The sequence below is a fragment of the Corvus brachyrhynchos genome, unplaced genomic scaffold, assembly GCF_000691975.1.
Source record: "Corvus brachyrhynchos isolate BGI_N302 unplaced genomic scaffold, ASM69197v1 scaffold331, whole genome shotgun sequence".
NCBI classification, from domain to species: domain Eukaryota; kingdom Metazoa; phylum Chordata; class Aves; order Passeriformes; family Corvidae; genus Corvus; species Corvus brachyrhynchos.
This window is the reverse complement of record NW_008237229.1, coordinates 3719184-3742204: the sequence shown is the minus strand read 5'-3', so window position 1 is coordinate 3742204 and position 23021 is coordinate 3719184. Positions and strand designations below refer to the sequence as shown.

The window sequence follows — 23021 nt, the reverse complement described above, 5'->3', positions numbered from 1 at the left end:
CGGTGGCGGGCCCCGCTGGCCCCCACGCGGGGCCCGCAGCCACCTGTCCCAGCGCCGGAAATGAGAGAGAGCTTGGATGGGGAGTTTGCCTATTCTTAAATGTGGATCACAGAGGCGGTCACAACTTTAAGTGGCTTAGAGAATTGTCCATACTCACACTGGCCAGCTGATAGGTTCTATCAGTTCCCAGAGGAAACTGTAAGCACCCCTTAGCAAGGACATCCCTTCCGGGACTATGCTTGCTAAACTATGACAGACTTATAAGATATTTTAGTGGAAATAGAATTCTAGTTGCAAAATTATTAAAGATGAAAGGAAGGGAAAAAAAAGATGCATTTAAAAAAAAGCCATTCTTTCATTCAGCATTGTATATATTTTTTTTTGTATAGTGACAAGATACTGCTCGGGAATGAAAAAGAATGTTACTGCATTTCAGCCTATGAAGCCCTCTAGGCCTCACTTCTCTTTTGTCTCATTTCCACTTGGCTCCTCTTGAAGCTATACCTCCCTTAAGTGGTTATAAGTAAGACTAGCTTTAGGAAAAACTGCATATCAGAATCCCCATTAATAAGTCTGTCTAGAAATGCCAAAGATCCCAACAATAACAAAACAAAACAAAAGGAAACAAAACAAATAGAATAACTCCCACAGATTCAGTATTGAGTCTCCAGAGATACAGATATTATGAATGGCTTCACTGCTGTTGTGAGCAATGAGACTCCTTTTATTTTCACAGCACTTTCACCTTCCAGCAGTGTTGTGCTGGCTATTTACGCAGCCTGGAGTAATTCTGCTTAGCCTGATGAAAATTCCAAGTGCAAATTCCAAACACAAGAGCCATGATTTGGGCAGACATAATATGGGAGAATCACCCCCCTTGAAATCATGGGTTCTGTTCCTCTCCTCCCCAACACTTCCTGTCCTTAACTGAGTAAATTCAACTTGCTCTGATATCAGATCACTGAGTGAACCCAAGAGAGTGAAATCTTATGAGATCAGTCCAACAAGGCAAATGTCAAAGATTGCATCTTCTTGAATGAAAAATGACCCCTTTAAAATTTTTTTACAATTATCTTTAATTTTTTAAAAACCAAATAATTCTCTTGGGTTTTCCCATGTTTATTTTTTATTCAGTTGCTGGAAAATGGAATATATTTTCCTTAAAAAAAGGGAAATAAAGATAACTACCCAACCGAATTCTTAGGACTGTCTTTCTTTAAGTCATGTGCATAGCATGATAGCATGTACAGATATATCCATATCACTATATTTGAACAGAAATTTACCTTTAAAAGAAATTAATAAATATCCTGTTATAGTTGGCTGATCAATAACCAAGTTTTAAATTATATAGACATTTTAATTCCAAATTTATTATCATGCACTTACCTCTAAGCAAACACCTAATTCAAGCTCAAGATTATCGATGGATAGAATTCCTATTTTTAATTACAACAGAGACAGAAAATACTCTAAACAGTTTAACTGGATTTTTTATTTCTCATTGCCTATATAACAACACATTTATTTATTTATTTTGGTGAAAAAAAAAAGTTCACTCAACTCTTCCAAACCTCCTGGAAGGTTTTGCTCAGGGGATGAGTAGAGTTATTCTGCTGAACTCTCCCATATCACTGAGGGCCCCCTCAGTGGGAAATATCATGGTCTGTGAGATCAGGAAAGAGCTAACAGGGTAAAAGCTTTCCTCCATAGGTGGCAGTCCAAATTATTTCCTTTCAATGTTAATATTGTAAAGTCTGCTGGCCATTAACAGGTGCCTACACAAAGAGAAGCGGAGATTATTTATCTCATGAGAACACTGTATTAGGAATGTGTTCTCTTCCGAGTTGAGAAACTTTTTCTCATAATTGTGTGAATTATTTGACTTCTTTTTTAAGGGGCAGACTATACAACTAGTTTTGGGGTTTTTTCCTTATAGCTATAGCTTAGCTATAGCTATAGCTTTCCTTCCATGCTATCTTCACCTTGTCAAAAACCTGGCCATTGTTATGGTCAGTTCTACTAATCAGTTCTTCAACAAGCATTTCCAAGAAACTTCTATTTTTTTTGCTTTCTAGTGTTCATTTATGTTTGCTTCACATGGCACATCTTACTTAGATTACGTCCTGTGACAGGATCCAGCATTCTCAGTAAATGAGAATATTGTGTTTTCCAACTGTCAGCAATGGTTTTGCCCTTTTCTTACATCTATGTCTAGTTAATTCTGCCTTGGTGAATGAAATGTCACCTCTTCTTTATTGGTAGAAAGTCAGTGAGAAGCATAGTTCATAAAAAAGCTGTTCTTCTGGGTGGTAAGTTGTAACATATCTCTGAATTCCAAATACACTTCTTCAGTTTCCACAGATCTTAGGAGAGCATCCTTCTCCCCTTCACATTTTTCTGGTTTGCACCAGCTATACCTCACAGCCGATGTCAGACCATGAATCAACAGTAAGATGTCACCATTCTTACTGACTAGCAGCTCTCAACAAACATTCCTGTTTCTTAAAACAATCAAACAAAAAAGCAAACAAAAACCCAAGCATGATAAAATGTGTAGAAGATATGAAAATGTGATCTTAGTTCATGTTAATTCCCTTGCTCAAATCTAATGTCAAGATTTAGACAAATTAAGTTTTGTCTAGAACAGGCAAAAAATGCTTGAGGTAAGAGCAGCAGAAATAAATGTCAGCTTGTTTTTCACATACATAATTTCATAAATAATTAAATAATGTGCATTAAGAACACAGTATTGTCAAAGAACCTTAAGCTGTGTAATAAAGCTTTTATTTGAGAAAAAAAAATCTTAACTGATCTATCTACTTAAAGCTAAAAGTGTATATTACTTGATAAATTGTATTAATTTCCAGCCTGATACAGAAACTGTTACTAAACGACTAAACTGAAGTCATTAGGATGAGATAATCCTCAAGAAGTTTTCATGAGATCATCCTCAAAAGACTCACAAGTAATTCTGAATAATCTTACAAAAATCCAGCTGCACAGATAATTTACACTGTACTTTCTTACAGAGAACAAGTCTTTCTGACTCTGTCAAGATGGACATGATGGGTGGACAGTTTTCCTGTGTTACTTCAAGCCCATTCAACTCAAGTTTTAAAGCCTGTGATATTAGGGGGGTTTGTGTTTATTTGGGAGCAGTTAATTTGACCTTGACATCTAGATGTAAATACAGTAAACAGTGATTCAGTATTAGCCAAGGCACCAGACTTCACATCTTCATCAACCAGAACTGTTCCCTTTGCAGACCATGGTCCAATCGTGCTGGTTTACAGCATTATCCATGCTAAAGAGTAACCTTTCCTCATTTGCCATTTCTTGTGCTCTGCTCATGAAATTCCTGGATATCTTACTAAGATCTGCATAGCTGGCCGTAATTTATTTAAAAAAAAAAAAAAGGTACAATATATGTGACAGAAGTACAGACAAGAAGTTTTACATTTCCACATAGAAACAGTTGTTAAATTTTCTGAGACTGGATGAGGAAGAAGAAAAAGGGAGAGAGAACTTTTCTTGAGATAGGTTGCTTGGAGGGTTTTTTTAGTTTTTGTTCTATAGTTAACAGGACATATTATGTCTGACAAAATGTAATGTTTGGTTTTTTCCATTTAGGACTTCTCAGATATCTTCTTGGCCTGGAGCTATAATTGATGTGGTACTAGGCTCTAAATTATACCACCATAAATATGTCTCCCATAATAATTACTGAAGTGTTACTGCAACACACAGTTCTTGTTTCTTCACCAAATAGCCTCATTTTTTTATAAAAGCATAATGAATATTTGAATTATTGCTCAAAATTTCCTAAATTCACTTAAGAGAAATCTGATTTCTATGAAAAATTATAACCTGTTGCATAATTATTCCACAATATTTTTATGGGGGTTTTGTGGGGTATTTTAAATTGTATTATTTTTATTACATTTTTCACTTGACTATAAAACCCCTATATTTTAGTAGATAAAATTCAATTTTCACAAGGAATTATAAGAAAAGAAAATGCATTTATTTAGTGCCTTTAAAAATATGCAGGAAAATAAACCAATATCTTGGGCATGTGTTTTTTTCTCAGAGTGAAGATTTTATTATTTTTTAAACTAAATTATTTGGTGGGGAAAAAAATGACCAGAGGGCAAAACCCAGACTATAGAAACTCTCTTTTTTGACTAACTTTTGTGACTACTCTAAACTGGCCACTTTTTTCCCTGACTAAACTCTAAACAGAGGGCATATCCCTTTCACTTGCAAAATGCTCTCACACAAAATGAATTACCTTCCCACCACCCTGGTTACTTGCCAGGGAGTACTTTATTTTTCCACTAGGAAGAAGAAAATCAGCTTGTATTTTGCTTGCTAGAGCCTTCTGCATTTTAATTCTGAACTCTGAATGAACATCAGAGAGGCCTTATGATGTTTTGCACAAAAGTGCCTGTGTTCATAGTTTTACTCAGGGCACCCAAAATAGCATGCAGTAAGCAGTGTCATACTGTGAGTTTTCAAAAGTAAAAGCACAAGTGACTTATACTGGCAGGAAGCTGTAACTCCTAGAGCTTTCTGAGGATCTGTGAAGTAAAACAGAACTGCTTACTTCTCTGCATCCCATGTTTCACGCAACTTTTGTAATATCCATTCCTTTATACCTAGAAGGCCCTGAAGTTACACAGGTAAGATATTTCTCTCTATATTTATTTTTATTTTTTGTATTCTAAAATCAAACTTAAAACACTTACCTGGGTGCCTCCAGTGCAAAAGCCACAAAAGGGAAAGACAAACCCAGAAGCCACTCAAAACCTCTAGAAAGAGAAATCTGCCTTTGTTGTTTTTTCAGAGTCCTCTGTCTAATTCTATATCTGTGAAATTCCAAACTTCTAAGTTGGATTTAACAGAGGAAATACTCACTATGCTTGTTTTGTGTTCAACTTGCACACTAAAATTTTCATGCTGATTATCAATCCATTTTTGCAAGACCCCCAGCTCTGACAGAGTGCTTGTGATTACTTCAACTGCACTTAGGTGAGTGACTGTCACGAAAGTGTGCTTACAATTTCTGAGGGTGACATCGAGAAGCGTGAAAAGTCTCTTGCTTTAAAGGAACAGTGGGAAATACTCCCTTCTTGATACTCTTCTGTTACTCTGATGTAACAGAAATAATATATTTTTTTCCTTAATTTCACTGACATTTCTGTTCCCATTTCTCTTTATAATCCCCCACCTAGCAACTGCAAAGTCTGTCAGACCACAGAAAATGTGTGCCTCTACTTTTGTCAGATCTCGAGTGTTGAACAGCAATTTGTTAATAAATGAGATTTTCAAAGAACTGTGTGGTACATACACTGGCAAAATATTTGCATTGCATGTTTCTTTTGTAATGCTTCTACTGGAGGTAGCTACAATTTATTTTTATAGCTCAGACTCTTCAAATAGACTGTAGCCAAGAAACAACCAGTAGAATATAGCCCAGAGATATTTAATAGCTGCTGATTTGGTATTAAAATACTGAGTGTCTGTCATTTTGCTCATTTCTACAAAATATTTTGCTATGAAACTGGTGGGAATTACCCAGCTTTTGGCTTATAACATTATTTTTTAATAGATTGTTATTTAGAATCAGTTGTGGTTGCAAAAGCACTCCAGATAAACTACTTTTATTTTATACCTGGATAAATTTGCACTAAGGTGCAAAAATTGATCTGTGGACTCAGTTTTAGGAGTTATAACAATACATTTCAATGTTCAGCATTTTTCTGTTGGAAGTGTTGAACCAAGCACTTACATAAAATGAATATAGGGCTGTGACGGGAGTTCAGACTTTCTGCATTTTTACAGAATAAAAAATGCATCAGTGAAAGAGCTAGACAACGAAAATCCATTCTTGGAATTATTTTTAGGTAATGGAGAGAGGATGAAAGAGGGCCTTGCTCGCAAAATACTCTAAGAGAAGTAGCTTAAAATTAAAGAACAAAGACACAAATCTACTATGGAAAGCCACACATTTTTAGAAGCAAAATGTAACTACTTTTACCTAGGTAAAAGTAAAAGGTAATTTATGAAATTATAATGCACACTTTACATTCAAAACCGAAAAATGTATAATATCTTAAAAATGAAGTCAATATACTTCTTTCATGTGTCAGAAGCTTTTCCAATTACTGATATGAAGTAATTTTCAGACAATATCAGCAGAATTTTAAAACGATATATGAAAACAATATATGATATGCTATACAGGCATATTTTAATGATGTTTATGGTTTAAGCTATTGTTGCTTTTCATCATTACTCTTTGGTTTATTTGCTTTGATACTTTATAATTCTTTTGGGTGAAATTTCCATTGTGTATTCTTTGCACCATGTTCTCTAAAAATATACTTGGGATCTTCTTGTTTAGTTTAATCAGAAAGATTTGGCTATTTCTTAAATCAGTTTAATTTATAAAGTAATTGTGCCAACAGATCTAACAATACAATAGATAATACTGAATTAAATTATTAGATCCTTTTCAGGTGAAAACCATTGTCTTCCTTTCACTTTGTAAGTCATAGAAAGTTTTGATTTCTATCACAGGCAGTAGAGATAAGTTCCACCACAGTTCCTAAACCTTTTCCTATTTCAACTATGTTCCAACCCCTTCGATGCTAAAGGGAGTGAGGTGTAACACGTCTTTCTTATCTGTCCTTTGATTTTTTTATCCAACAAAATATTTGTTTCTGAAAATGGATGAATCAAAGGGCCAGAGAATGTCTATGGTAGCCTCAGCTATCCTGGTTATCCTGGATTCATTCCAGATCCTGCTAAGCAGACAAAGTACACATCCATTAGAGAGGAACTTGGTGTGGATGAAGACCACATGGGACAGACCTGGGAACATAATTCTGCTTTGGGTACAGACATCAAGGTCTCTTCTCTGCATGTGCATTGCCTGCAGCACAAAAGAAATTGCAGTTGCTGCTACTAACAAGATGTAACTGTTAACGATGTTTGCAAAAGAACATTTCTCCCAGGCTTTCTATTAGGGAAACAAACATAGCGAAGACCTTGCCGATGGAAGGTGGTATTAAATTAGAATCTTTCATTCTCAGGCCACTGACCTAACTATTAAAGCAAACTCCTTCTGAGACAACATAATTAAGGAAAAAGGGATATTTAATTAGGATAAAAGCAGAAAAAAAAGAAAGTAAAACCTCAGTAAAAGATTTTGTATTTGCAAATACAGTACTGGAACTAAAAATACAATACCTGAGGATTGCTAAGATTATCTTGAGGGAGAATTCTAACACATATGTTCTGATGCAATTTTAAATTTGTGGAGGGCAAACTCTTTTTTGCATTGACACTGCATATATATATTTTTATAACTAGGAAGTGACAGCAGTTGCAAAATTGTTAACTAAACATTAGAGGAAGTGTAAGATGTCATTTAGCATTTTACTTTTTACACATAATTTTGACACACTGGAAGTCAAAACACATCTGAGTAGAGTAAATGATAAAATATAAGTAACAAAAGAATAACAGAATTAAGTGTGACTGAATACTATTGTTAAGTCTTTAACGTGATTAAAACCTAATCAGTATAAAATATGGCTGCAAAATTTCTCAGTATTTTACAGATCTTTTAGACAGTGCTAAATAAAAGAGAAAATTAAAGTTCTTGAAGTTTTATTTTGCTTATAAATTTTCTGTTTAAGACTGGGTTTCCAAGTATATTAAGCAATAATAGAAATTATTTCAAATATTTCAAATGCTCTGCCCTCCTTGTCATGCAGCATAAAGAAGGTTTGAGGTTTTTCACTGTTAGCATTCAGATGGTGTAGTCAAAATGATGTGTTTTCATTAACTAGAAAGATTACAAAAATTAAAAGGGATTTAAAGAGACAATGCTTGTCAAATCGTAAAGACACTGTGGTTACACACTCCTTTCCCTGTAGAAAACCTTTTCAGAATGGTGAATAGGATATCTAGAGTATGTGGGAAATATCAAGCTCCTGTGATTCACAAGCTGAGGTGGGATAATGCAATCTGTCAAAACTGCTTAGAGAAAAAAAAGAGGATCAAAAATCTTTGCAAAGAAAGCTGTTATTTAACATCTCTTTAAAAATTTAAATTGTTAAATGGTATCTATACGTCCCAAGCAGAATTTATTAGGAGAGGGAACAAAGATCTGTATCTGATCTTGCTTTGCAAAGAGATTGTGGTTCACTGGATGCTGTCACAAGTGAACAGAGCTCACTTCCTAGGAATCATGCCCACTTTCTGGGTAATACTAAACACAAGATACAAAACCAAAACAGATGTGACTCCTTGTTAAATCATTAATCTGTGATTTCTGGATGATTTGAAGCACTCTGAAGATTTCAAGAAATCTGCCAACAAACTTCATAAACAAAATCATAACACAGCAGCTTGTAAGAATTTATATAATCCAAAATACTCTAAATATTTTCTGCATCTTTTTTAGACATTTACTGAAAATGGACATACAGCACACATGCTGTTACACAAACCCATGCTCTGTGTTACATGTTGGCATCAACACCTACATGCAAACTGATTGAGAAGCTCCCTAGTGCCTTGATACATTGTCATGTATTCTTGAGAAGATGGAAACAAACAAAAGTTAGGAGCAGTCCTAAATTTGCTTTCCCTTTTGACTTATCCATGACATTTGAAGCAATATGAAATGAGATTTTTTTTCTCTAACTGGAGTGAATTCCTTCTATTTCATACTTTAGGTGAAAAACACAAAAAGAGATCATTGTCCAAGGGTCCATGAGCCATGACAATTTTTCACACTCATGATATCCTTCCCAGGCTCTTCAGCATCCAACGGAGCCTGCAGAAAACTTCAGGGATAGAACAGAAAGGAGGGCGTGTGCCAGCATTAAGCAAACTATAAACCTTCCATCTTTCCTCTCAAATTAGAAAACAGTGCTCCTTTCAATTACTGCCCAGTTCAACTTCGTAGAGCTGATTTCTTACTCTGTCTTTCTCTGTATGAGGCAGATAGTTGTTGGAGAAAATTAAGGGCATTGCTGGTGCTGTTTTTATGTACCACTGTGATATATATTGACTAGGCCAAAATTTACCCTTAACAGTAATTCCCAGTGGTAGATGAGCTAGAATGATTTATGCTACTTTATATCCCATGAGATACCCCTGGAAAATAAAAAGATGTTTCCAGACAAATTAAGACGACAACTAGATTTACAGAACGAAAATGTGGTAAGTGTATTGGTTTTCCCCTAACATCAAATTTAACATATAAATTGAATTGGTTTCAAATGCCAGGTCATTAGATAGCTGGCATACATGGATATTTTCATAAAAGACTGACCCAGAAAATGTATAAATAGCATTTGTAAATGTCATATAGAGATAAACTGTGATGATTGCTCAGCTTTTCATATGCACTCTTTCAGGAGTGTGCAAATGTTACAAAATTAGACTCATTTTCTGGTGCCTCACATATAATTTTCTTCTACTCAATTCTTTATCTCAGCTATTTTGTTAAGCGAGCATATTATGAAAATTTTTTTTCCACTTAAAGATTACAGGAAAACAGAGCCTAGACTCAAAGACTGTCACAGCTTAAAGTCAATTTGACAGCGTGGAGAATAAATGGGCTAAGTTACCTGAATGGCTAAGTTACCTAAGTTACTGCAGCCTGTGGCAGTGGCAGTGATGGTACCCTCCAGGAAGAAGTTCAGGCAGGTCGATAGAGCAGTCTCCACCACATGGTGCACAGCATTGGATGGGTCTCTCTGACTCCCTCTTAAGAGTCCTTCCACACACAAAGAGTTTCTCTCCTCACATACTGTGTGGTCCCTCCCCCATGCACCTCTCTGAGCAACCCCAGCCCCATCCACTACTGGTTCACAGGTGGATATCTGACTGGAATTCCCCATTCAAATACTCAGCACTCTGCACCAGCCCACGACTGTGGCTGTGATTGGGATTTTCAGAGCTTTCCTCCTCTGCTGCCAGCTCCTGCTCAGCAGTACCGTAAACTGCTTACAGTGGGAGCCTGAGCCACCCTCAGGTGACAACCCAAGACTGGATCATGAAGCATCCCCGTTTGATGGGCAGAGCTAGTTAGTTCCACCACTACCATCTGAAGGACCCAGACAAGTCACTGAGGTCTCTTAGCAACCCAGTACCAACAAAAAAAAAAGATTTCTATTACAGCAAGCCCTTACAGAGCAAACCTAAGAATTATTAACCTAACCCCCCCAAATAATTACATATTTTAAAAAAAGAAGTTAGTTTCAATAGATAATAGTGCTTATTTCCCCAAAATAAAATGATTCTCTCAAAGGAGAAGAAAATTTAAAGCAAGAACTTACTCCCAAATGTAGTGTCTACAAGCATGGTATTGTTGCATGCATGAAACATTCAAAGAAACTCTGAAATATAAATTTATATTCACATTTGCCATCTTTATTATACAAACTGCAAAAGTGAATAATTCACAGATGTGAATAACTGTTAAGTTGCCATAAATTATGGATTTTTGCTTTTTCCTCTGCTGGGTTTTTGTTGTGTAGTTTGCCTGTTTATTCTTTTCTTTTCTTTTCTTTTCTTTTCTTTTCTTTTCTTTTTTTTTTTTTTTTTTTTTTTTTCCTTTTTTTTTTTTTTTTTTTCTTCTGATAGATAGCCTCTTCAGAATAATAGCTGATTTCCAAGTGGAGACATACTGCTTAAGTCTGAGCTGCTACAATCTGATTCAGCCCATTTTGTTTCAAATGAAAACTAGACAGCACAGCAAAACTGTTGCATCATAAAAATGATAGAGTGTATTCCTGAGTATTACTAATCATATATGTCAGAGAGAGTAAAAAGTACAGTATTTCAGTAGGATATCTGAAGATAAACTCTGTTTGGAACAATTTCAGTGGCCTTTCACTGGCAGCAACTTTAGATTTCTAAGAATTCATAATTGTTGCCTGTAGGCTTTCTTTTTTTTTTGTCTGGCTATGTTGGAGAATGTTCACTATACCTAAACCAGGGAAATAAGGTGATCCTACAGGCTGATATAGCAGAACCTATTGGAGAATGAATTAATGTCAGTAAAAGACTGAAATCGTATTTTCCTCTAATGCATGAAAAATGAATTTTAATGCGTGTGTGACAAAATCACAGAAAACTATAAAGGGAGGTAATAAAATTTCATTTTGCTTTGATGTATGTGCATATCCAAAAGAAAGGGTTTTTTTTCCTTTCTACATGGCATAGTGGTTAGGATTTATATATGTTAGTATGATACCAAAATACTATGATATTGTGATCATATTGATCATAAATCTTAATAATCACATGGAGAAAAAGCATTCTGGCAATCAGCTGTATTAAGTAGGGATTAAAAATGTGTGAGAAAAAGTTTTCTGAAGTTTTTTGTCTTTTTTTTAATAATATACTGGAACAAAGGACAAAATGTCAACTCTTTTGGATAACATCATTCCTTTTGTTCAATCTAGAAATAAACTGTTTAAAAAAAAAGGGCTTATATTGTAATTCAAAGTAGTTTGTACCAAGAAGATAAATAGCATGCTTGTTAAGAATTTTAAAGATTGTTTTAAATGAATTAATCTGTGAAACATCTTTGTCCTTGTCTAATTTCCTTTACTGGAATCATCTTTCGCTAACTGAAATGAAAAAATTTCTAATAGAGGAACATGTGACCTGCCTGTAAATGTCTTTAAGTAACTTATTACCTTAGGTTAATTGACAGGATTCTCACTGAACAGAAAGATGGTGTTTTAGACTCCATAGGCTACTTACCTTTCTTACAATGCTGTAAAGCACAGATACTTTCTCTTTCCATTGACTATTTAGGGAGGCTGCATAGGACATTATACTAGATCTTTAACTTTCAGGTGCTTAAATTAATAAATGTCATCTCAAGAAAACATGGGAGCCTCAGGCTCTGTACTATTAAAAGCAAAAATGTTATCTATGCCATAAAGAGTAAACATTCACTTGCAAGAAAAATACTAGATAAGCTCTTACGTTATTACCAGGCCTATAATATCTGTAAGTTCACAATAAACACTGTAATATTTCATCTCACAGTCTCTATTTTTCAATAAAAGAACTTTATTCCATATTATGTTCTGTTTTTCTGGTGATAAAATTAATTTTATACCTCATTTAGCAGCTGTATTTAGCAGACAATGATTCTAGGAGTAGAAATAATTTACACAAATAATACTAATAAAGGTAAAGTAATAAAATAGTAAAAAGGTAACAAGGAAAGCTAAAAAGAGGAGAAATGAAGCAAAATTAAACACTTTGGACAGTGTAGCTTTGGCCAAAGCTCTGACAGATCTTGTTAAAATGACAGTGGGTACTGAGGAGAAGCATTGGATGTTTTTTACTCAGCAGAAACTGTGAATAAGTTTGATTTAACCGAGGCTGAGAGGCTGTAAATTGATTTCTTGATTCATTTAGGACACAGTCAGGGGCAGCATATAGAAAACCCTGGAGAGAAGAGGACAGCATTATTGTTTCCTTCCTTAATAGGTGTAAAAGGTTGGAACTCTGTCAAGTGGCAGCAAGTTCATCTGTGTAAAAGACACTGCAAGGTATTTGCCCATCAGACACATCGATTGCTTGATGCGAGGCTGAACCATGGGTGACAGCCTCAGCACCTGCCGGTGGCCTGCTGCCTCCCAGAGCTGGGGGAAGGAGATAACAGGGAATAACCGGGATGCTGAGCCAGCCCAGCCCTGCAGCCAGTCACACCACCAAGCTTAGGCACTCAGCCCACAGCTGCGCTGCTGACAAACCCCAGGGGGGTTATCAGTCACAGCCTGCTCTGTCTTGCGTGGCATTGCTTCATGAGCTTAAGAGTTAGTTAAAGATTGGTTTGAAATTACTTCACAATTAGTGAAAACTAAGTTAAAAATAAAAAATCAAGTTTTTATATTCTCACATCCCTCTCTCAAGAGAGGAAATGAAATTGAAGAAAACAAGTTTTGAAAAACTAAGATGCTAAACTACATACAAAACCCACAACTTTTATTTTTAAACACCAAGATATTTATAAACAATGGTCATAAAATACCATTGAAACAATTTTCTGCATTAAAAAAATATTAATTCAAGTATCTGGCACTGGAGACACAAGGACTTGAAGATTTTTAGAGGGCATACCTCAAAAGCAATTTTTTTAGGTCTTCAGGACAACCCAACGAGTTAGCTATCAACATATAAGAATAGTTTACCACCATTTACCATTAAAAAAAATGCTACATATATATAAAAGATAAGCAGTGTGATAGCATTTATAACATTTCATCAAATCACATAAGTTGCTTAGTTTGCAAACATAAATTGGAGTTGGTTGTGGTCATTTAAGGGCCACAACCTGTATGTACAGAAGCAGTCCACCAGTGATGTTAATGGTGTGTTAAAAAACATCCCTTCTAGTGTTGGAAGCTATTTTATACTTTGAACATCTGAACTATTTCTAAAATACAGAATATTTCTGTATAGATGTTTATATGTTCAGGTTTTGTTTTTCAATAGTCATAATGCACTCTAACTCTCCCATATCTACATCTGTGATAAAGAAAACACGTTATAATTACAGCAGGGGTATTTTTTGCCATGGTTTGAGATTAGTTTCCCATTTTCTGACAGCAGTAAGCACAACCTGTAGAGTTCAATTTACTCCATTGAACTCAATCTAGTCGGCGACCTCTTTCTATAAAGAAAAAGTCAGGAAGGATCTTGGTTATCAGATGGATAAAGGAATCATGCTCCAAGTGCTTTCTATTTTGCATATATATTGTGCCAATCTTTGTGATATTTGTATATTAGTTAGGCAAATGTGCTAAAATAATAAAATATTATATTATCTTGAAATAATAATTGTCTCTCAGTTCTTTTAAACCCTCTGCTTCCTCAGCAGAAATAAATCCCACAGTTTTGATGATATTGTACAGGCATTCTAAAGAGGAATGAGCATTTGGATTTATGTGTAGTGATGCTGGAAGTAGTTCTTCGAACTTGTATTAAAATGCTCAACAAACTCAACATTATACAAGAAAAAGTCCTGTGACGAGAGATTAACCTTAGCCTTCAAAAGAAACCATCTTTACAAAGGAGCTGAAGCCATAAAATATGCTGTAAGCATGCTGGTCACTCTCCTACCTTATCAGACATTTTCTTCCTTCAAACTTTCTCTTCTATTTTATAAGTAGTAAATAACCTGGCAAAAAAAAAAAGAAAATCAAAAATCTTTTTAATTTTTTTTATATTTTGTTCAACTCACAACATACAATTTCTCCATTCAAAGAACAAGAGGGGCTGACCAGGGGCAGCAAAAGTATCTGGTGTAAGAAAAGAGGGAAAAGGCAGACTACTGAAAAAAGCTGTTAAACTATAAGGTATAAACTGCAAACTATTCTGTAAGAGGATTGCAGAAGAGCAATGTAGTCCTCTGAGGGGATAAAAAGGGGACTCTTAAAATTCATTTACCATTAAGCACAGTTCCCCCACTGAATTCTCAATATAGAACAATGTTCTACTGAGACCCAGTGGAAGTGCTCTTCAAGGTGAAGTGCTTTCATTACAGATGAATTATGTGCCCTGTGTATTGAATCAGTTGCTGTTTCCACAAAGATTATAAATCCAAATAGACTGAACTGCAAGAATCCAGAATATAGATCATGTCTTACTTTAAGGTTGCCTTTTCACAAAGCCTACTTGGTCTGTACTTAATCCTAGCTGCAAATAGTTCAGCATCCAGTTTGATATCAGCATTTGAAAAAAAGCAAGTAGTGTGATCCAGACATAAAAATGTTGACACTCTTTTTCTCTTTATATGAACTGGAATTTTATGAGATAACTTTTGTTTCTCATTCTCTTTCACAAAGATATTCCATTGAAACATTTCAGATAATTTGATTAATTTGGAAATTGTCAACTTTGAAATAGCTCAGAGTTCAATCATTTTCTCAAAGTAAGATGTTTTGTTCAAGCATATTTCAATTTTAAGATGTAGTACTTCCATATGTGCTTATTTTAAATATTGCTGTTTGCATTCTGTAAAATTCATTGGATATCAAGTGAAGGAAATGGCAAGATGTCCCAAAAGACAAATTCAGGTGCTCTAAAATCCTTTATCTATTTCCTGTTCTAGCTGGCACATTACCTCTTTTCTCTTGAAGGTTGTGTGTGAATGCTTCATACATTTGTTTCTTTTAGTTTTACCTAATCCTTCTTGACACTGTTTCAGCAATGAGCAGAATCAACACACTAGATTTATTCATTACTCTACAGAGTAGAACTTATTTTAATGTTCTACTAAGAAAACTTGAAACCCTTGTATTTATTTGTTTGGAAAATGACACTTTCTATCCAGAGGGGATTTTTTGTTTTGTTTTCACATTGCTATGCTGGCACTCTTAGCATGGATAATGGCCCTGGCCCCTTCCCAAAGAGGGGGATTTCTGTGCTGTGTTTAAGATTCTATAGCACCATGCCAATACTCTGTCCCTGTTTCTGCTCTGTTGATACTGCACAGCGAAGGTGAAATAGTACAATAACATAATCAGCATTAGTGATGTATATTTGGAGTCATATTTCAGTTAGGGGTAAGGAGGTCACAAAAGTAATTTGAAGGAAAATGAGAGTGAAAATGTGCAGGATTTACTTTGCTAGCTGACAGGCATTGGCAATAACACCAAGAACTCAGGACTAAAATATTTTTGTTGTTCTTTTTTTTACAAGTTTCTCTGTAGCAGAACCATAAGACCAGGGAGTAATCCCAGTTTATCTCTACTTGAATTTTCAGCCAGTTGTCTATACACTTTAACCTGATTTTTGTTTAAACAAAGCCTTAGTGAAATTATGAAGCACTATCAAATTTCAACCCAAATTAAGCATGTATCTGTATCTTGCAAATACCCTCCATTCATTACACTGGCATATATGATGACCTTTGTGAAAGCAGTGAATTAGACACTAGGTTTCTGAGTGGTTTTCTAATTTTGAATGTCCAGAGGACAGATGATTTCATTAAAATTAGTGCTTACAGTGGAAGGCTAACTAGGCTATGGCACGCACAATACAAAGTTTATATGGCCCACAATAGACTTTGAGAAAAAAAAAACACTAAAAACACATAGCCAAAAGAAAACCCAAACACATATATATATATATATAAATATATATCTGTAGAAAGTTCAGAATTAGAAGACATTTTCTAATAAAAAAGGATGTTTTCTGTAAGAGACCCCTAAAAACTCAGAATGTGCTGAATAGCAGCAGAGGTTGGAAAAGGGAAATGAGAGGAAACCTGTCATTAAAGCAACTGCCTGTGGTATCCCATGACTCATGAGAACTTCCTGAACAAAGCAAGCTTACCAAAAATCACAAAAAAAACCCCAACTCTTCTGTTATCATATGTAACCACAAAGAAATTTATGATAGTGGCATATCAAACTAGTCCCTGTTTCCTTTGGTTACAGTTAACAATCTTCTTTTTATTTTTCTGAATAGTTTTTCATGTCCTGTTGCCTCTCATGCCATTTATCTACTGTTTACAAGTCCTGGCCAGGAAACTGTAAAAGGACCCAAACCACTGGAATGATAGGCGATAGTTGGAATGACACAAAATGTAAATACAAGGATAAAGTCTGATAGCATGATGAGCTCCCATCCAGGAAGAAATAGAGATGTCAGTCTGCTCTTCAGATTAAATGCAGGGGAAACTTTCAGGCTCAATATCCTATTGAAAGCTGGCATATGAATTAAAATGGAAAAAAAAAGAACTAAATAAAGCAGCATAAAGTACAATAAAGCTCTAGTGGCAATTCCCACATGAGTCGTTCTTTTTGCACTTGCAGGACTAAGATAAATAACTGATGTACTCAGGAATCTCATGAAAAAGACCTACAGAATTCATTAATTGAGGGAATTAAATTACACAGAATTTGTTTTCTAAGACATTTGAAGTTATTGGTGGATTTGACGATTAAAATGTCCCTATACATTTACTAGTGCAATGTTCACAAAGAATGTTTATTATATTTATATTTATATTTATATTTACCAAGGTTATTTAGGCAAGCTGCGATGCAGCAGGCCTGGTTTATTATTTCAATCTACCCAGTTGCTAAAGGTGGCATAAGGCAGAAGGTGTGGAGAAGGAGAGCAAAATTAAACAGATAGTAAAAGAAAATTCTTTTTGTTCTCAGTTTGTGGGTGATCTCAAATCAATTCTAGGTAAAAGATTTTCAGATTGTGATCAAGAAGCTGAGAAGCAGGAAATTGTACAAAATAAGCAAATACATAGTTATTTTTTATTACTTTTTCACATCTATCTTGACACAACCCAGAATAACTGTTGATTATGCCACACTCTTAATCCAAAAATATGTCATGTCTCTCAGTAAACCATGCTGCCCGTGACAAAATTATGTGGTTCATAACACATTTTCCAACAGACTTCTCCTTCAGATTTGCTCTTTCACATGTTGTTACCTCGGCAGTGCTACTGCAAATTATATTTGTGATCTGGGAACAACAACAATTGACTCCAAAACCATGGTTTTCACTAGATTGCAAAATTCTAAGTGTGTCATCCTCTCCTTCTGTTAAATGCATGTGGCATTTATGGACCTTAACAGCTCAGTTTGAGGAATTTTTTCAAAATAAATACTTAATAAGTTAATAGCATAACTCATAACCTCTCTTAACATGGAAAGAACTACTTTCACTGTACCCTGGTTTCTGTTCCTTTTCATTCCACTTGACTTTTTGACTGGCTTACTATCCCACATACAAATACTTTTGAGACAGCATGGAGCAATCAAAGCCCATTTTTCACTAACTAAGGAACTGACACTTATTTATTAAATATATATAATCCATTGACTTTATAGACCTAAATAATTTAAGACCATTACTGTCTGCAGGATATGAGTTCTGGCTTATATAAACTAGGGAATTAAGTCTTTGTCCATTGAGTTACTATGGTAACTTCATGGACTTCCCGGTTGCTGTTGGCTTGCAATGAATTAAAGTCAGAAACTCAGACTCCTGAAACAAGGGGAATTATGTGGATGAAGTTGCTTTAAAAAAGTGAGCTATCCATAGAAACCTACTACAGTAATTTCTTTTGTAAGAACTTATTTTGGGGGCAAATTTAATCATTATGATTTAGTAAATCATGATATCTCTGAAATCTCATGCCTATTCATATGTTTATATGCATTCAAGTTATCCAGTTGGCTCCACAGGAACCAGATAAAGCTCTACAGCCTGATGAAGGAAAGGAAAAGTCTACAAAGCAGGCATGTTGATGTCCAGGTCCAGGGCCAAGAAGTGGCTTGAAAAGTATCCACTCATTAATGAACTCTGAAGCACTGTTTGCTCAATACAAATTTCCATGTGCCACTCTGAAGGAAATAACTTTAAAAAGAAGTACCCAAAGTCTTGCACACCACTTTTAAAAAATATATGTGTGCATCCATTAAGAAGCCTCCTATCTCCTGTCTTGAGATTTTATTAAAGTATTACTTCCCAGAGGAAATTCCCCTCATGTGTCTCACAAATCTAGTAATTAAAGCAGTGAGGTATGGGAATTACAATCCATTCTTTTTCTTCCTGCTCTTCCCCATGAGTTGCTGTTTGAATTTACAGAGACATATAAAAGTTACCAATAAAATTTGGTAATTGTCATGACAGAAATAGTCCTGGTCATATTTTGCCAACTAAACACCATAAGCCTCTAATTTTTATAGTCAAATTTCCAAGGTAAAACGTTGTTTATGATACAGTTGCTTCTCTTTAAGAAAATCAATACAGATAATGCTGTGAAATTAGTTGCATAAAGTCAATTTTACCCATAACATATTTTTAAATTTCATTTAATTTTGTAATGGCGGGTTTAATTTTTTTGATTTTTAGTTTTTTGGTTTTATTTTAAAGTTTACATTGTCACCTTTAAAGTTTACATTGTTGCCTTTTTAAAGTCTACATTGTTACTTTGTTTCTTTAACCAGATTTTTTCCCAGGAAATTAATATTTTACCTTTACACATTCTTATCCTGGAGCTGTTAGCTTTTTAAACATGGATCATCAGGGAATAAGTTGGCTATTTGCAACTCAGTTCAACTCCCAAGTTTTGTGCCTTCTGCTCATCAACACAGTTCTTTGTGGCTCTTTGAAATCTTCTCAGATTACTTCTGCCTACCACAAAATCTGCTTCTTTCTTGACTGCACAACTTTTGGCAGTACTTCTTGGGCCACTTCATTATCAAGGTCTGATAACAATCTATAATTAGTCTGATAATTTCTATTGTTTTCTTAATCCTTTCTCTTACCTGCTTTGTTCTGGAGAAGCTACTTTGCCATGAAAAAAGAGCATTTTGCCAGAGACCATGCAGTGCACCACACTGATGTCACAGCATCAGCACCAGCCTTTGTTTTAATATTCTTTTGAAACAACTGAGAGTACTTCATACTTAACAGAGTTCTCCATTGATTTCTCCCAGACATGGGTCTCTTGCTTTGAATTTCAACAATGCATAAATATTTAAGATGAAAAGACACTAAGCCATCCCATAAGCAATATTTCTGAATAACTTCAATTGAGCTATACTGGATATATCTACAAATTTTAGCTAAGTATGGTTTTAAAGCGGAGGAGAAAACTGAAACATGCAAAGGACTTGTCTGCTCTTTTCCAAAGCCCTGCTCAACAGAACAGTGTACCAAGCAGGAGGGAAGTTGTTCTCTGAATGTCTCCTCTGGACTGAAAATCCCCTGGCTCAGCACACTTGGTGCCCCTTTCTGATGCAGGTCTGACTCCAGGTATAGCTCCTTTCTTTCCGAATCACTGTGGGAAAATGAAGTCTTGCATCTGACTCTTCCAGTATCTCACTTCTTGTCACTTACCATTCACCACGATTTCTGCCATATTAAAGTCATCCTAGACAGGATTTACTTTCCACATGAACTCCTCCTGTTTCTTCCTGTCTCCTCCACTTGCTTCTTGGCTTAAGAAGCTTCTTCGATTGTAAGAAAAAGTAGGTGATGAAATGTAAAAATGTCGTGTCTGATTGTGCATTTTAATACTCTTATAATACATAAAGTACTGATGATATAATACATACAGTCCTGATCTCCACTCAGTTGGACATACAAAAGCTAAGGCTACAAAGTACATTAGAGCTCTTGAAATTGGCAAAATTATCCTGTGAATGACACACAGGGACTTTGGCTCAACAATATAATAGAGCACAATTTATTTTTTACAATAGGCTTCTATGAAGTAAAATATCAAAGGAAATCTGCACAGAGAGGTCTGTTTGAGAGATAACATTGAGCAGAGAAGCAACAGAGGGTCACACAGGTAATGAGGGGAGTATGACACACAAAGATTATAAAGGGGGAAAAAGATGCAATAAATTGTTATTGCAGATGACCTACAGCAGTGGGGACAGAACTGACAGGTGAAAAGGTAATTAATTAATCTTAGGTGCAAACAGGAAACTTTTTAAATGAAGAAAGGGGAAAAAAAGTGGGGCAGAATATTCAGTGCTTCAGCTTCTCAGTGAGAAGGGAGGCTTCAATGTAGGTTAGAAAGAGGAAGAATCATGTTGTAGTGATGTAAAAACTGGCTGGAAAAGGAAAGAAATTAATGAAAAGTTTAAAAAATCAGAACAAAAAGTATGAAGAAAGAAAAAACAATAGAAAAAACAATATTTTTCCAGCTTCAAAGAGATCAGGGTGTCTGGCTTTCTTCTATCAAAAGCACTAGTCCAGAACCTAAGTAATCTTGACAACTAACAAAAACAATTAACTGAATTAACATCATCTGAATTTTGGGGGTTACTCTTAAGTCTTTAGCCATATTGAAATTTTATGGAAAATTGGATTCCACCTTTTTTTTTTTTCCTTTGCCCTCAAAAACAATGTAAAACTTGAAGAATGACCAGGATGTAAGGACCTGTGATAAAAGTGTGTAGAAATGGCAGCATATGTGGGTATTCAAGGCACCAAATAATAGCTAGGAATTTTTCAAAAGCTCTTTCCTACATAGATATAATACGTTAGGAAAATCACCCACAACAAACCTGAACAATGACTTTTCAAACAGCAAGTTTCAACACATATTCTAGTGGTGTTCATGGCTTTCTTATTAATGGATTTTTAGTCAAAGGGGATTAATAATTAATAAGATTGTCCAAATATATCTTATTTTGGTTCTTGATAAGGACTATGTGGAGTGATAAGGGCAGTATAAACAGTATTTTCCCTCCTCTTTATAGGAAGAGTTGCATTTACCAAGTAGCAAGATAGTAAGAGAAATTCTAGGGATAGGCATGAAAGTAATGGACAAAAATTATGCTCTGAGATATCACAAGGCAACTTGACTATGGAGACTGAAGTCCCAGATATTATGCAACTTAGATTTTATTTTTGCTTAATCTGATAGGCAAAAATAGTCTTTGGTGTTATGTCAGAATATAGGAATGTCAGAGGGATCTAAAGTCACACATATCCTTCAAAAATAGCTTTTAAGTCAATAATTTTTGGAGACTGAAATATCAATAGCTAGAAACTTCATTCTATTTTCACGATTTTCTTCATCTATGACTCCCATAAAATATTATTTCATTAAAAAAAACAGCAGAGTTTACAAATCTGATGGGCTTTGTTGGACTCTATCTGGAAAATTTTATTCCACACCTTGAAACATGACAGAAAATAAAAGAAATCCTTTTTGAAAAATTTTGATATGAAATTGTTTGTACAACACCCTTTGTGTTGTCTGGATGACCTAACGCTCTGCTTCTACACTGTTCTTAATACCTCAGTGCCTGAAAAGTGCTCACAATATTTAATTGAATCACTAAGAACTTTATTGGATTAATATATATATTTGATATATGAGAGGTTATAAAAGGATACCAGCCGTTATTGTAATTCATAGAATTAGTGAAGATACATTCTTGGTAGTAAAGCAGAACAGGGAAATATTAAAATCAGGAGTAAGAGACAGGCAAGCCTCTGATCATTGAGACTTAAGCAAAACTGAAACTGAGGTTATTCCATTGCAGGACATAAGGGAAGATTCATCAGCTGAGCACTACATTAAGAGAATAAAAAGGCAAGAAAAATATTATATTTTTAGAAAGTTCGTCAGTTAGGTATTTTTCATCTCTATTTCTCGCTGTTCTGAACAACATGCATACCCTTCAATGTGTTTTCTCTTTCAAAAACCAGGAAAATTCTACCCTTTCCTATCTGATACAGCTGCAGACTCTCTGATGCAGGTGCATACTTTCAGCATTTTTCCAACTGACTTCCACTGTGGTGGTGCACAGACTTTTTCTGTCCATGAACTTAAATTATACCTTTAAATTGAATAACTAGATTATGTATCAGAGCAGATTTTCTAGCTTATAATGAAAAATCTTCATACTGTTAAAAGTATTTGTTCCTTGCTTTATTTACCTAATGTATGTTATTAATAAACAGGTAACAAAAAAAGTTAATGAAAACTTTAAAAAAGTAGGTCTTTCTTTTTTTTTCTTTTTTTTTTTAATGTAAAGGTATGGTTTCCTTAACTGCTTATAAGAGACTCCTCTCTTCACTATTTATTTACTTTACAAATGCACCCTGGTAAGTTTCCTCAAATATAAGCATTAAAATCTGACTTCATTCTGGTTTTCCGTTGCCATACAGTGGATGATTTCATTGCAGGGTGTTTCTGCTTTACCTTGCCTTATGTGGAAAATTAACTCTAAAACCAAACCCAGAAGTTTAACACAAGTCAAATTCTAGCAAAGAGCATCCTCTTAAATTAAATATCAAAGCTTCTTTTTATCTCATGTTTGGAGGAATTAAACCTCCTCCAAAACCATGGAAAAGGTGAGTTCACTGCACTATTAATTTTAATGTATGCAAAGAATAATTATGAATTAAAGCGATTAAAGGAACCTAAATCCTAAAGAGAGTTTTGGAGCATTTCGTGAAGTGCC

At 35.0% G+C, this 23021-nt stretch overlaps 1 protein-coding gene across 5 annotated transcripts in view; it reads left to right on the top strand.

Moving 5' to 3' along the window:
- The window catches only part of CDH19 (cadherin 19), a 117204-nt gene that overhangs the window by 43786 nt on the left and 50397 nt on the right, over nucleotides 1-23021 (top strand). Inside the window, exon 1 of one of the 5 annotated variants that reach the window (XM_017729482.1) lies at nucleotides 4519-4685. The exons of 3 other annotated variants lie outside the window; for them this stretch is intronic. The gene's annotated coding sequence lies outside the window, so the exon portion shown is untranslated. Of the gene's footprint in view, nucleotides 1-4518; nucleotides 4686-23021 lie in introns of those variants that run through there. One more of the 5 variants, XM_017729480.1, reaches the window with a different exon arrangement.